The sequence below is a fragment of the Oncorhynchus clarkii genome, chromosome 28 (assembly GCF_045791955.1).
Source record: "Oncorhynchus clarkii lewisi isolate Uvic-CL-2024 chromosome 28, UVic_Ocla_1.0, whole genome shotgun sequence".
Taxonomy (NCBI): domain Eukaryota; kingdom Metazoa; phylum Chordata; class Actinopteri; order Salmoniformes; family Salmonidae; genus Oncorhynchus; species Oncorhynchus clarkii.
The window spans coordinates 9,063,008-9,078,113 of record NC_092174.1 but is presented as its reverse complement, the minus strand read 5'-3'; the positions used below and the strand labels follow the sequence as shown (position 1 = coordinate 9,078,113).

Here is a 15,106-nt window from a genome sequence, read left to right as displayed (position 1 = left end):
ATTCAAAGATGGCCACACTACACCAGCAGATGCATATTACCACGTACGTTAATATGCAAACATTTTCTTTTTATGAACCATAGGACACCAACTTTGGCCCAAGGTACATGTCTTAACTTAGTTTGAGAAAAACTAAGGGATTTGTGAAAAGAAGATTGAGTTATTGACTAATCAAAAATCAGATTTTACTTGTCCATTTTAAACCACTGTAAATCCACTCCACAGTGGCCTATCTGGTCATCGCTATCATGGATGTCCTTAAGGTGAACTACACTGAATTTGGTATTGATATATAAAAAAACAAGGAAATTATTAACTCATTCTTTGCAAACATAGTAGTAGTAGTCGTAGTTGTAATATTAGTTCATTTAAAGGGACCATGTGCAGTTAGAAACATACATTTCACATAGTGAAATATGATGTTTGCACCAGAGTTAGCTAAACACAGCTCATTTTAATGGAGGATGGAGGATTTGAAGTCGCTAGTGCTTCTTAAGGTAGAGGTGAAGGAATTATATTTCCTGGTGCCTGAGTTGGAGAATGTTGACTACCCAAAGGTGGTTTTGCTTTTAGGAATGACACGGCCTCCTCTTGTGGAGATCCAGGTGACTCTGCTGTTAGGTTAATATGAAATAATCTTTCAGAGGTGGCGGCGCCACATAATCTTATAAACTAGACAATCATCTGAGAAAAACATCAAGTTGTCCACATTGAACAGACTGTACTTGTGGAGAGTATTACAGTGATGATAATGATGTGATTTCCTGTCCACGGGTCTTCAGTCCTTGTTTATATAGTGATCGAAGGGGTTTCATTGGCTGGAGAACAGCCGGTAATGGAACAGGCCAGGTGAGAGAAGATCATTACATGTAAATAAAGTACATATTGGCTGCCACTGTAGAGAGTGAGTTCCTGATGTTTTGAAAATTCGAAAGACTATATGTGATTTTGCTGGACATCTTTTCAATGTGTTTTTTGAAACTTCAATGTAGGGTCTAGGCCAAAGCCCAGGAATTTAAACTCAGGGACTGTTTACATTTTTTGTCCGTGGATGAGTATGTCCAGGTAAGCCTAGTTGTTTAGTTTTGTGGAGTAGTACATAGCTACCGTTTTTCCCACATTGTGGTTGGACCATTCAGCTACTCACGTACGTTCATCCACTCGCAACACATTTCCAGCCTCCAAACAGTGGTGAACGGAAAGAGACATCTGTTACGCAAAACACCACAAATTGTAATGTCATTTTGCCGATTTGTCATTAGACCAGAATTTCTGCATCCACTGCTGTCCACACGCGTCTTGGTGTTTGCCATTCATCTCTGCCTTTGCAAAATTTCAGTGTTCTCATCTAACCACATCGCATTTTGGAGTGTAGGCTACACCACCAGTCTTTTAAAAAAATGTTTTTTTAAAATAGATTTTCTCCCCAATTTCGTGGTATCCAATTGTTTAGTAACTACTATCTTGTCTCATCGCTACAACTCCCGTACGGGCTCGGGAGAGACGAAGGTTGAAAGTCATGCGTCCTCTGATACACAACCCAACCAAGCCGCACTGCTTCTTAACACAGCAAGCATCCAACCCGGAAGCCAGCCGCACCAATGTGTTGGAGGAAACACCGTGCACCTGGCAACCTTGGTTAGCGCACACTGCGCCCGGCCTGCCACAGGAGTCCCGGGACAACCAATTGTGCGTCACCCCACAGACCTCCCGGTCGCGGCCAGTTACGACAGGGCCTAGGCGCGAACCCAGAGTCTCTGGTGGCACAGCTGGCGCTGCAGTACAGCGCCCTTAATCACTGCGCAACCCGGGAGGCCTACACCACCAGTCTGGCTCATTTTTCAAGCCTCTGACATGCGGTAGCCTAATGATAAATAGTGGTGTAATAGCCTACAGTTTGACATTTCATTTTAATTATTGTGATAGCCTCGTGTTTTATGCCTCATGTTTTATTTTAAGAAAGAAATCAGCTTTGGCTTTCCTGAAACTCTTAGTCACTTAATTTCTCAGTCTCTTGTGAACTAGACGTTCAACCTCTAAGCCAGATTTGAGGGATTTCTTCAGAGCAGCATCTCTCTTATTCGTCAGGTGCCAAAGAGTGTCATTTAGCCAAGGTAGGCTCTGTTTTTGTTTTTTTGTGAGGGACTTTCCTTGAGAATTTGCTTTGGATTTGATTAATTGTTATTGCCATTTCATTGCAGTCATTGCAGGTTTTCCAATGCCTCGCAAAAAAGGACACCTATTGGTTCATGGGTAAAACAAATGCATAAATTGAATATCCCTTTGAGCATGGTAAAGTTATTAATTACACATTGGATGGTTTATCAATACACCCAGTCACTACATAAATACAGGTGTCCTTTCTAACTCAGTTGCCGGAGAGGAAGGAAACTGCTCAGGGATTTCACCATGAGGCCAATGGTGACTTTAAAACAGATACAGAGTTTAATGGCTATGATAGGAGAAAAATGAGGATGGATCAACAACATTGTAGTTACTCCACAATACTAACCTAATTGACAGAGTGAAAAGAAGGAAGCCTGTACAGAATAAAAAATATTCCAAAACATGCTTTGCAACAAGGCACTAAAGTAACAATTGCGTTGCTACGCTTTTCGCAGTAAATTAAAGTTTTGACTTAAATATGCTTGAAAATGTATGGCAGGGCTTGAACATGGTTATCTATCAATGATCAACAACCAATTTGACAGAGCTTGAAGAATTTTGAAAATAATAATGGGCAAATATTGTACAATCCAGGTGTGCAAAGCTCTTAGAGATTACCCAGAAAGACTCACAGCTGTAATCACTGCCAACAGTGATTCGAACATATATTGACTCAGGAGTGTGAATACTTACAAGTACCAGTCAAAAGTTTGGACACACCTACTCATTCAAGGTTTTTTTTTTTTGTTAAAAAAAAACAAACTATTTTCTACATTGTACAATAATAGTGGAGACATCAAAACTATGAAATTACACATATGGAATCATGTAGTAAACAAAAATGTGTTATACAAATCAAAATATATTTAGATTCTTCAAAGTAGCCACCCTTTGCCTTGATGACAGCTTTGCACACTCTTGGCATTCTCTAAACCAGCTTCACCTGGAATGCTTTTCCAACAGTATTGAAGGACTTCCCACATATGCTGAGCACTCTTTGGCTGCTTTTCCTTCACTCTGCGGTCCAACTCATCCCAAACCATCTCAATTGGGTTGAGGTCGGGTGATTGTGGAGGCCAGGTCATCTGATGCACAGCACTCCATTTTCTCTGTCTTGGTCAAATAGCCCTTACACATAAATGATAGTCCCACTAAGCGCAAACCAGATGGGATGGTGTATCACTGCAGAATGCTGTGGTAGCCATGCTGGTTAAGTGTGCCTTGAATTCTAAATAAATCACCAACAGTGTCACCAGCAAAGCATCCCCACACCATCACACATCCTCCTCTATGCTTCACAGTGGGAACCACACATGCAGAGATCATCCGTTCACTTACTCTGAGTCTCAAAGACACAGCGATTGGAACCAAAAAACTCAAATTTGGACTCATCAGACCAAAGAACAGATTTCCACCGGTCAAATGTCCTTTGCTTGTGTTTCTTGCCCAAGCAAGTCTCTTCTTATTATTGGTGTCCTTTAGTAGTGGTTTCTTTGCAGCAATTCAACCATGAAGGCCTGATTCACGCAGTCTCCTCTGAACAGTTGATGTTGAGATGTGTTTGTTACTTGAACTCTGTGAAGCATTTATTTGGGCTGCAATTTCTGAGGCTGTTAACTCTAATGAACTAATCCTCTGCACCATTGGTTACTCTGGGTCTTCCTTTTCTGTGGCGGTCCTCATGAGAGCCAGTTTCATCATAGCACTTGATGTCGTTTCTCTTTGATTATTTGAGCCTTTCTTGACCTAATATGGACTTGGTATTTTACCAAATAGGGCTGGCTTCTGTATACCAACCCCTACCTTGTCACAACATAACTGATTGGCTCAAATGCATTAAGAATGAAGGAAATTCCACACATGAACTTTTAACAAGGCTGTTAATTCTAATGCATTCCAGGTGACTACCTCATGAAGCTGGTTGAGCGAATTCCAAGAGTTTGCAAAGCTGTCATCAATGCAAAGGGTGGCTACTTGGACCCGAGTGGTGTGGTCAGCATGTTAGTCAAGGATTTCAGATTTGTCCAACAGTGGTCTAGTTTTTTTGCTCTGCAATAAGTTCTGGTGATCCTGTAGAGTGACATGGCTTATTTCAGCTTTGTGTAACTGGCTGCTTTAGGACTGAGTTCATTGGGATGGCCATTGCCTGACTTACAAATTGTAGCTCACTAGAAAGGGTCTTCCACTGCACCATATTGTCCTGGGTCTCTTTTAATTTGTATTTTTAGAGACAGATTGTCTGGTTGTAATTCATTCATCTGAGACCGTAGTTAAAACCACTTTGTGCCCATTTATGCAGATTTTACCAAGACAAAAAACAAAATGGACTAATATATTATTGTCCACAATGATAGATCAGCTATATTGAAGACAGTGCTGTGCAGATCCTATCCCTATGTAAGAGAACAGGTTAATAATTATTATTATAAATAAGGACGCAGAACTTGATATTCCCAAATTAACCATGGACATGTATGACAGTGGAACTGTCCCACAGTAATGAGGATTACCGTAAGTCATTTAAGGAATTCTTTACTACATTGAAAGCTGAAGTTGAAAAAGAGGCCTATTTTCTGCCAAGGATGATCACAACAAGGAACAATTTGAAGCGACATTTAATGCATCTAAACTTTCAGCTTTACTTTGCCCAATACAAATAACAAATTGTAGTGCACATATGAGGCAAGCCAAATTCAGCACTTGAGGTATGGAATCATCAAAAACCAAATCTCTTAAAGCACAGATACTTTGTGATTCTTGGCATCTGTGCTTTGTAATTATTCCGGGTAAACAAACAATCTCCATAACAACGTCTTGGACAATGTTTCTCTTGAACTATGCTGGGATGATTTTTTATTGTATTTTTTTAATGGCAACTTTTTTGTTTGTTTTTGAAATATTTCAATTGTGGTTTATACAATTACTGAAAGAATAAAATATTCTGAAATATAATAGTACTAATACTGACTTATAGTAAGATACAATTATGCTCAGTTCAGTATCATCAAAGGAGTAGGCCTAACTTCCCTTCAAGTGTCTCAAGTTCACTCACAGGTTTACTGATTATTTTATTATGCTTCAGATATGTAATACTCTGGTCATTTCTTTGTGCACTTGTATGTCAATACTTTAGTCCTGAGGACCTTGAAATGTGTTTTTCCGATATAGTTGTTCTCAGAAGATTTCAGTGGTTTGCTAGCTTTTCCTGAAGCTGATAAATCCTGTATTTGGTCCTGTTGCTGGAAAAAGTGCACTTCCTTTGAAGAAAACATATAAATTTGTAGCTTTTGAAAATGACATTTCAAAAAATATATAGTACATTAAGAGTGCATTCTGTTAGCCTAGACATTTCTAGCAGGAGCTTATCTTAACTGCTGCGGTTTGTGCTCAAAATCTGCAAATCATCTTCTCCACATAAACCATACGCCAAATTCCCTACCGAGATTTTGTGTTTAGACTCAACATTGCACTTAAAGGAAGATCGTGCTTGCTTTGTTACCCAACTGACCTTGTGACCCTTCTGTCTTCCCGTGAACCCTGTTCATTGCTGCTCGCAGCTATATTCTCTTCTTTCCTTGCTCCTTTCTTGACCTCTGTCATTTGCTGAGTATTATTTCTCTATCCTTTCCTTCAGTAGAGTAGATATGGCATCAAGCAGACGTTTTCGTATGTGTTTCCATTCTTTTTTTCTTGTGACCAAGCACTTTCTCCCCTCCTTCACCATAGATTTGTTGAAGCTTTCTATGGTTAACTCAGTATCATCTTCTAGGACAGCAAACCTGTTTTTTAGGCTGACGTTGAAATCCTTTTTCACATCTGGGTGTTCCAACTTGGATAGATCAAAACAATGTTTCCAGTTTGGCCCTCCTCAGCTTTATTAATATTTTTCCAATCGGCATATTATGGTCGCTGCTGATGTCTGCCATTCTTTTGACTCCTACACCTTGCAGAGATCTTCACTTGCAGTTTATCATAATGTGGTCGATCTGACTTTCTGTCTTGCCATCTGGTGATTTACATGCAAGCTTGTGTATCCTTTTATGCTCGAACAGGATGCCCCCTATGACCAAGTGGTTTTCTTCACACAAACTGCACAGATGTTCACCATTTTCATTTCTTGCACCGATGCCATGTTTCCCCATTGTCCTTTTCTCTTGCATGATTGTCTTCTCCAACTCCTATTATGAGTAGGACATCATGCTTGGGTACTTCTAATTGTGCTTGACAAATTAAAAATGGAGTCCCCACTTGCCAGTCTCCTTTTTCCTTCAGCTGGCCATATTTCTTCTGTAACCCCTAACAGAGTTTGTATTTGTGCATATGTTGTATCGCTGGAGCATGGCACCCCATTTGAAACAGTGTTCTGACATTCCAACATCCAACTTTCATTTTGGATAGCACTCTGGATAGTCTCAATGGCCTTGAGTTGCAATCCTGTCGCATTCAAATGTATCCACTCACGGGCCAGGCCCAGAGGGCCATGGCTCCTGGGTGAGAGTAGAAAATCTCCTTGTTCACTTGGGTCAAACGATCCCTGCGTAAATGGTAGCTGCCAGGGCTGGTTGTAAAGCAGGAGAGTGAACCTGTAAACCAGAGCTTCCCTGGCTGTAGAGAGACTCTAAGATGAAGGAAGAGCCCTGTTTCCTCACTATGTTTAACAGAGTGGGTGTGTCAGGCATAGAGAAGGGAAAAAGCATAAGGCATCACCCTTGCCAGGGGTGTGCTGGCGCTCTCCCCTCTTGGACTGTGCCCCTAGTGCGCAGCGACATGTTTGCAGCTACAGGTTTGGCTATACGGTGTCACCAAGCGGGGATATCGGCAAGACAGAGCAGCCGGCGGAATAACATAAGCCGTCAAACAGTGTAGATTAAAAGGAAGAAGGAAACATATTGGTTACCCAGACGTCCTAATCCTGAGCAGTAGAGCAGCTATGTGTCTGGTCTTTCTTGTCCCTACTCCAAAGATGAAGATTAACAACAGCAAAAGTATACCCAGCCGCTCACTCCTGTAAAGGGAGGTACAGATAGCTGTATGGGGCTCTGTCGCATGATAAGGGTGCCCTAAGGGAGTGGGCTAAGGGAGTTTTGTGGTGAGCCAAGAGAACCTGTTCCCCTGCGAAACCAAACACATTAAACCCAGAGATGAACTGGATGACAGGAATCCACAGAGAGAATGGGTAGGTGTTACCAGGTTTTATTCCCTGCCTCGCTCACCTAGAGTGATGGTTCCCCCTTGTGGCGTTCTGAGGAGGTGCATTCGTGATCCTATTCAACTGTGTTCGCTTGCACACACAAGACAGTTTTTAGGCAGAATGTGCAGGGCATAAGAGGAGGACCATGATAGATGGCAACTGGAAATCCGTCATCCTGATCTGTTAGTCTGAGACCGGAGGGAGAGCATTCCTCACCTTGACACCCCACCCCCCCAAAAAAAGAAATCCTGAACCAACAAAATTGCGCTTGACCCTCCCTTACTATACCTGCGATACGTGGTTGTCCCACCTAGCCATCTTAAAACTTATTTGGGATCGGTGTCCCGTCCGCGGGATGTTTGAGCTAACGTAGACTAATGTGATTAGCATGAGGTTGTAAGTGACAAGAACATTTCCCAGGACATAGACATATCTGATATGGGCAGAACGATACGATATCTGCCAGGCACGCAGGCTGTCAGAATGGGGGAAAGAGAAAAGTAGTTGAGTGTCATCCGCAAAGCAATGATAGGAGAGACCATGTGAGGATATGACGGAGCCGAGGAACTTGGTGTATAGAGAGGGCCAAGATCCAAGCCCTGGGGACAGCAGTAGTGAGAGTATGTGGTGCAGACATACAGTGCATTGGGAAAGTATTCAGACCCCTTGACTTTTTACACATTTTGTTACGTTACAGCCTTATTATTAAATGGATTAAATTGTTCGTTTTTTTTCTCAATCTACACACAATACTCCATAATGACGAAGCAAAAACAGGTTTAGAAGTTTTTGCAAATGTATATACATGTATAAAAAAGAAAACGGAAATTTCACATTTAAATAAGTATTCAGAGCCTTTACTCAGTACTTTGTTGAAGCACCTTTGGCAGAAGTTACAGCCTTGAGTCTTCTTGGGTATGACACTACAAGCTTGGCACACCTATATTTGGAGAGTTTCTCCCATTCTTCTCTGCAGATCCTCTGAAGGTCTGTCAGGTTGGATGGGGAGTGTTGCTGCACAGCTATTTTCAGGTCTCTCCAGAGATGTTGGATCGGGTTCAAGTCTGGGCTCTGGCTGGGCCACTCAAGGACATTCAGAGACTTGTCCCAAAGTCACTGCATTGTGTTGACTGTGTGCTTAAGGTTGTTGTCCTGTTGGAAGGTGAACCTTCACCCCAGTCTGAGGTCCGGAGCGCTCTGGAGCAGGTTTTCATCAAGGATCTCTCTGTACTTTGTTCCGTTAATCTTTCCCCTCGATCCAGACTAGTCTCCCAGTCCCTACCGCTAATAAACATCCACACAGCATGATGCTGCCACCATGCTTCACCATAGGGATGGTGCCAGGTTTCCTCCAGACGTGAATCTTGGCTTTCAGGCCAAATAGTTCAATCTTGGTTTCATCAGACCAGAGAATCTTGTTTCTCAGGGTCAGAGTCCTTTAGGTGCCTTTGGCAACCTCCAAGTGGGCTGTCATGTGCCTTTTACTGAGGAGTGGCTTCCGCCTGGCCACTCTACCATTAAGGCCTGATTGGTGGAGTTCCAGACACAATCCTGTCTCGGACCTCTATGGACAATTCCGTCGACATCATGACTTGGTTTTTGCTCTGACATGCACTGTCAAATGTGGGACTTTATATAGACAGGTGTGTGCCTTTCCAAATCATGTCCAATCAATCGAATTTACTACAGGTGGGCTCCAATCAATTTGTAGAAACATCTCAAGGATGATTAATGGAAACAGGATGAATACTTTTGTAAAAAGGTATCGGTTTAATATTTTTTATACATTTGAAAACATTTCTAAAACAATTTTCGCTTTTCAATATAGGGCATAGTTTGTAGATTGAGGAAAATCCTTTTTAGAATAAAGCTGTAACGTAACAAAATGTGGAAAAAGTGAAGGGGTCTGAATAATTTCCAAATGCACTGTAGATCCTCTCCACATCACCTAGTAGGAGCGGCCAGCAATGTAGGATGCAATCCAAGAGTGTGCAGAGCCTGAGACGCCCAGCCCTGTGAGGGTGGAGAGTAGGATCGGATGGTTCACTGTGTCGAAGGCAGCCGATATCTAGGAGGATGAGAACAGAGGAGAGAGTCAGCTTTGGACATACGGAATACAAAGGGAAACCCAGACGTGAGCTGCCCAGTGACGCGGTGACGCGAGAGTAGTGTGGGGTTAAGCTTCCTGCCATCCAGGACCTATATACCAGGCAGTGTCAGTGGAAGGCCCTAAAAATTGTCAGACTCAAGCCACCCTAGTCATAGACTGTTTTCTCTGCTACCGTATGGCAAGCGTTACCGGAGTGCAAAGTCTAGGTCCAAAAGGCTTCGCTAGGCGTCCCGCTAGCGGGACATCTTCCGGTGAAACTGGAAGGCTCGCAATTCAAATAAATAATCATAAAAATTATGGATATTAAACATTTAGGTAAATACAAGTGTCTGATATCGGTTGAAAGCTTAAATTCTTGTTTATCTAACTGCACTGTCCAATTTCCAGTAGGCTTTACAGCGAAAGCATGCCATGCGATTGTTTGAGGATGGCGCCCCACATCAAAATATTTTTCCACCGGCACAGATTTCATAAATTCACAAATAGCGATAAAATATTCACTTTTTCAATATCTTCCTCTGATATGTCATCCCAAGGGTCCCAGCTATAACATGTGGTGTAGTTTTGTTAGATAAAATTCTTCTTTATATCCCAAAAAGTCAGTTTAGTTGGCGCCATCGATTTGAGTTATCCACTCGTTCAACATGGCAAGATAGGAATCCAAAAATCTGCCCATAAACTTTCTTTCAACAAGTCAAAATATGTCTCTATTTAATCCTCAGATACACTAAAATGTATTTAAACCATAATATTTCATACAAAAAAAGTATGTTCAATAGGAAAATGATATTAGCAGGTGCGTGTCCTCTTCATTGCTTGCGCATACACACATTTCCAAGTCTGTGTCCCTGTAGTTAAACTCATTATTCTTACTCGTTTTGAAAGAAACAAGCCTGAAACCTTGAACATTGAGTGCTGACACCCAGTGGAGCAAGATTTAGTTATTTCCCTATACTTTCCAATGTAAGATCATGGGCTCTCTCTCCAAAAAAATATCTGGTTGGTTTTTCTTTGGATTTTCTCTTACCATATCTATTGTGTTATAGTCTCCTACATTATGTTAACATTTCTACCAACTTCAAAGTGTCTTCTTTCCAATAGTACTAATTATATGCATATCCTAGCAACATACATTTTACTTTGGGCATGTCAATGAGGCGGAAATTGAGAAAAAAGGACCCTAGCCTGAAGAACAGCTTCTAACCCTAAGCCATAAGACTCCTGAACAGCTAATCAAAGAGCTACCCGGACTATTTGCATTGCCCCCCCCCCCCCCCTCCCCTTTTACGCTGCTGGTACTCTGTTTATTATCTATGCATAGTCACACCTACCTATACTATACCGGTACCCCTGTATATAGCCTCGCTATAGTTATCTTACTGCTGCTGTTTAATTATTTGTTACTTTTATTTTACATTTTTTACTTACCTATTTTTTTGCTTAACACTTATTTTTCTTAACCTCTCTGGTACAAGTGCTAGCGTCCCATCTCGACAACAGCCAGTGAAATTGCAGGGCGCCAAATTCAAAACAACAGAAATCCCATAATTAAAATTCCTCAAAAATACAAGTATTATCCACCATTTTAAAGATAAACTTCTTGAAAATCCAACCACAGTGTCTGATTTCAAAAAGGCTTTACTGCAAAAGCACACCAAACAATTATGCTAGGTCAGTACCTAGTCACAGAAAAGCAATTTTTTTCCAGCCAAAGCGAGGAGTCATAAAAAGCAGAAATAGAGATAAAATTAATCACTAACCATTGATGATCTTCATCAGATGGCACTCATAGGACATCATGTTACACAATACATGTATGTTTTGTTCGATAAAGTTCATATTTATATCCAAAAATCTCAGTTTACATTGGCGCGTTATGGTCAGAAATGCATTGTCTCAAACAAACATCCGGTGAAAGTGCAGAGAGCCACATCAAATAACAGAAATTCTCATCATAAACATTGATAAACGATACAAGTGTTAAGCATGGAAATATAGATTAACTTCTTAATTGAACCGCTGAGTCAGATTTCAAAAATGCTTTACGGCGAAAGCACACTTTGCGATTGTTAGGTTAGCTCCTAGCCACAGAAACCCATACAGCCATTTTCCAAACAAGGAGAGGTGTCACAAAAGTCAGAAATAGCATTAAAATTAATCACTTACCTTTGATGATCTTCATCTGGTGGCACTCCCAGGTCTCCATGTTAGACAATAAATGTTTGTTTTGTTCGATAATGTCCCTCTTTATGAGCAAAAATCTCCTTTTTTGTTTGCACGTTTTGTCCAATAACCCGAATGCAGAAGGCGCGTGCACTAATTCCAGACTAAAAGTTTTTAAAAAGTACAATAAAAGTTCGTAGAAACATGCCAAACGATGTTTAAAATCAATCCTTCGGTTGTTTTTGTCATAAATAATCAATAATATTTCAACCTACAAAAGCTTCGTCAATAGGAAAGGAGAAACAAGAAAGGCGCGTTCACGATCAGGGCGCATGGCTGATGAATGGAAATTTCCACTGGCCACTGATTGAAAATGCTGTATCTCCATTTTTCATAGTAAAAGCCTGAAACAATGCCTAAAGACTGGTCACATGTTGAGGAAGCCATAGAGCTTGTGAACTGGGTCCTAAGTCTTTGTATGGTGAATAGGCTTTCAATGGAAAAACAGCCTTTCAAAATAATAGTACTTCCGGGTTGGATTTTCCTCTGGTTTTCGCCTGCCATATCAGTTCTGTTATACACACAGACATTATTTTAACAGTTTTGGAAACTTTAGAGTGTTTTCTATCCAAATTTACAAATTATATGTATATCCTATCTTCTGGGACTGAGTAGCAGGCAGTTTAATTTGGGCACGCTTTTCATCCAAAATTCCTAATGCTGCCCCCTACCCTAGTGAAGAACTGCATTGTTGGTTAAGGGCTTGTAAGTTAGCATTTCACTCTAAGGTCTACTGTTTGTTGTATTCGGCGCATGTGCCAAATAAAATTAGATTTGATTTACGGTGTCCTTCAGTATCTCAGCCTGATAAGCCATCAATAAAGAGATCACGTTGTGTGCTCTGATTGACTGGGCTTTGTACGTCTTCTGAAAAATGGAGGCAGAAAACCGCTCTGTCTGGCAAGTGGGGTCGAGGTGGTCAGCCAGCGGGGGAACATTTTGCATGTCCAGGCTAGGAGAGCCCCTAGCAAGGATCTTTATGGTAAGGGTTTTTGCCCATGAGCCCTTTGCCTCCCTGAGACAAGCTGGAACTGTGGGAAGCAGAGTATTTTCCCATTGTACAGGTCCCTTTCAGAATCCTGACACCAAGGGAGTGGGCCACTTGATCCCAAAGTCTGGCCGCGGCTCGCTCGCAAATGTCGAACTCCAAGCTGGGGAGGGCAGCCCCCGCATTTTGGTAGCAGGGTGACATTGGGACTTAAGAAGGGGGAAGAACAGGGTCTTTCGGTTGCAAAGTCGAGGAGAACCACGAGATTAATCCCGTCATCATCCTCGTCATCCCCTAACTGGCGTTCCCCTAACACCAAGTCGTCAGACAGTGAGGGGAGGGAATCTAGGCTGTGACTTCGCCCCAGCTGGGCCCGGTCGCGGAGAGCTGAATCTCAGCCTCGGCCGGTGGCTTTGATGTTAGAGGGGCGGCAGAGAGAGAAGTTTGTTTTAGCCGCCTTCTCAAACCCGCCCTAGTCAGTGCTTTGTAGTGACCGAAGGACTCGGGTCGTCAAGTGCTGCTTGAGCAAGTTCCCTTCCCAGGCAGTTGATAAATAGAAGGTGAAAATATTTCCCTGCAATCATGGATCCCCAAGCGCAAGAACGTGGCGGTTTGAGTGCTTGACCTATCCTGGGATGGGGTAGCAGTGGACATTGTATAGAACAGGGCTTGCTAATACCAAGGCTCTGGTTGTAAAAACAATGTGTCAGCAAGGAGGCTTTGAATAGGAGTAAGCTAGCATGTTAAAAGCCTTCCGGCTAATGGCTAGCTAAGGTGAGCACAGTATTAACGCTATAGCCATGAGACTAGTAAGGGTTTAGTTAGCTAGCAGCTACCATGCGTGGTTAAGATGTGCTGTAGCTAGCACAGTGCTAGCCGAAGAGAACCACAGTGTTTAACTTCGGTCCGATATTCTCCTATGACCTTAAAACCGTGAGGCTAAAAACGGTCGGTCTAGTTGACACAAACGAGTGAACGTATATTAAACAAAACGAGAGAAGGGAGATATGCCGTCTGTGCTAGTGTGGTTGGCTTGCTTTCCAGCGAGCTAGACAAGTTAGCTTATGCTTTGCAGCATGAGCTAACGAGGTCTAGATAGCTAGCCATGTGACGCTAGCTACTAAGAAGTACAAAACAAATTCTACTTGAAGCAAAAACTTTCCTTTTTATCACTACATAACACTATCGACAGGAGCTGAGGTCCGACGTTTGGCAGCGCTAACCTGTTGGCCTGAGAACAGTTAAGCAGGAAGACGGGGATCAAGTCATGCTGAGGAGAGCTTCAGAGTGATGAGAGTGATGAGATTGAGAATAACCAGAGGGTGGTGCAAGTGGCGCCTTATAAGGAGGGATGTGCTCACCTCATTTGCCACTCGACCTGTCTGTCTCTGACAGACACTGTGTGATTGGTTCTTCTTGTAGTGATACGCCTATCAGCGAATCCCTATTGTGAGACATCGAAACAAGTATTTGAAAGAAAACCATTTTCAATATCCAGACAGGGTTACCAAAATCACTGTTAATTTTTAAATCTTTGGTCAAACTGTTTTATAGTCCAATACACCGGACCACATGTTCAGGCATTTTATGCAGGCGTTTATATGATATCAAAAATGTCATATACAGGCTAATATTTTAATAAACCTTTATTGAACATTTTAGAGGTGTGTTTCAAGATTCATTTTGATGAGATGGATTGTAGATGAAAGACAGGAAAAGATACCCACTGCAGAGCTAGTTTCCTTGGCAACCTTACCACAATGCATCAGTGAATGAATTTGTTTTCTGATTTATTGTAGTTCTCATGTTTCATGTTGTCAAAAGGTTCATCAAAACATTTCAACTCACCTTAGTATTTTCACCAGACAACATAGAAACTTGCACAAACATGTTTTGAAAAACATTGATTTGGGGTTAATGTTTCATGAATTGCACCCACTGTTATTTTCTAGCGATATGATATAAACTATATCAGGTCATTAATATACAGTTTATTCAGAAAGTATTCAGACCCCTTCCCTTTTTTGACATTTTGTTATGTTACATTCTTATTCTAAAATTGATTAAATAGTTTTTTCCCCTCATCAATCTACACACAATACCCCATAATGGCAAAGCGAATTTAGGTTTTTAGAAATGTTAGCAAATTTATTACAAATACAAAACATCTCCCCTGATTGCTCAGTTTGGCCAGGTGACCAGCTCTAGGAAAAGTCCTGGTGGTTCCAAACTTTTTCCATTTTAGAATGATGGAGGCCAATGTGTTCTTGGGGACCTTCAATGCCGCAAAAATGTTTTGGTACCCTTCCCCAGATCTGTGCCTCAACACAATCCTGTCTCGGCGTTCTATGGACAATTCCTTCAACTTCGTGGTTTTGTTTTGGCTCTGACATGCACTATCAACTGTGTTCCATATCATGTCCAATCA

The 15,106-nt window shown here is 41.7% G+C and overlaps 1 protein-coding gene across 2 annotated transcripts in view; it reads left to right on the top strand.

Moving 5' to 3' along the window:
- The window catches only part of LOC139386914 (potassium channel subfamily T member 2-like), a 67,162-nt gene that overhangs the window by 34,985 nt on the left and 17,071 nt on the right, over positions 1–15,106 (top strand). The window lies entirely within an intron of this gene.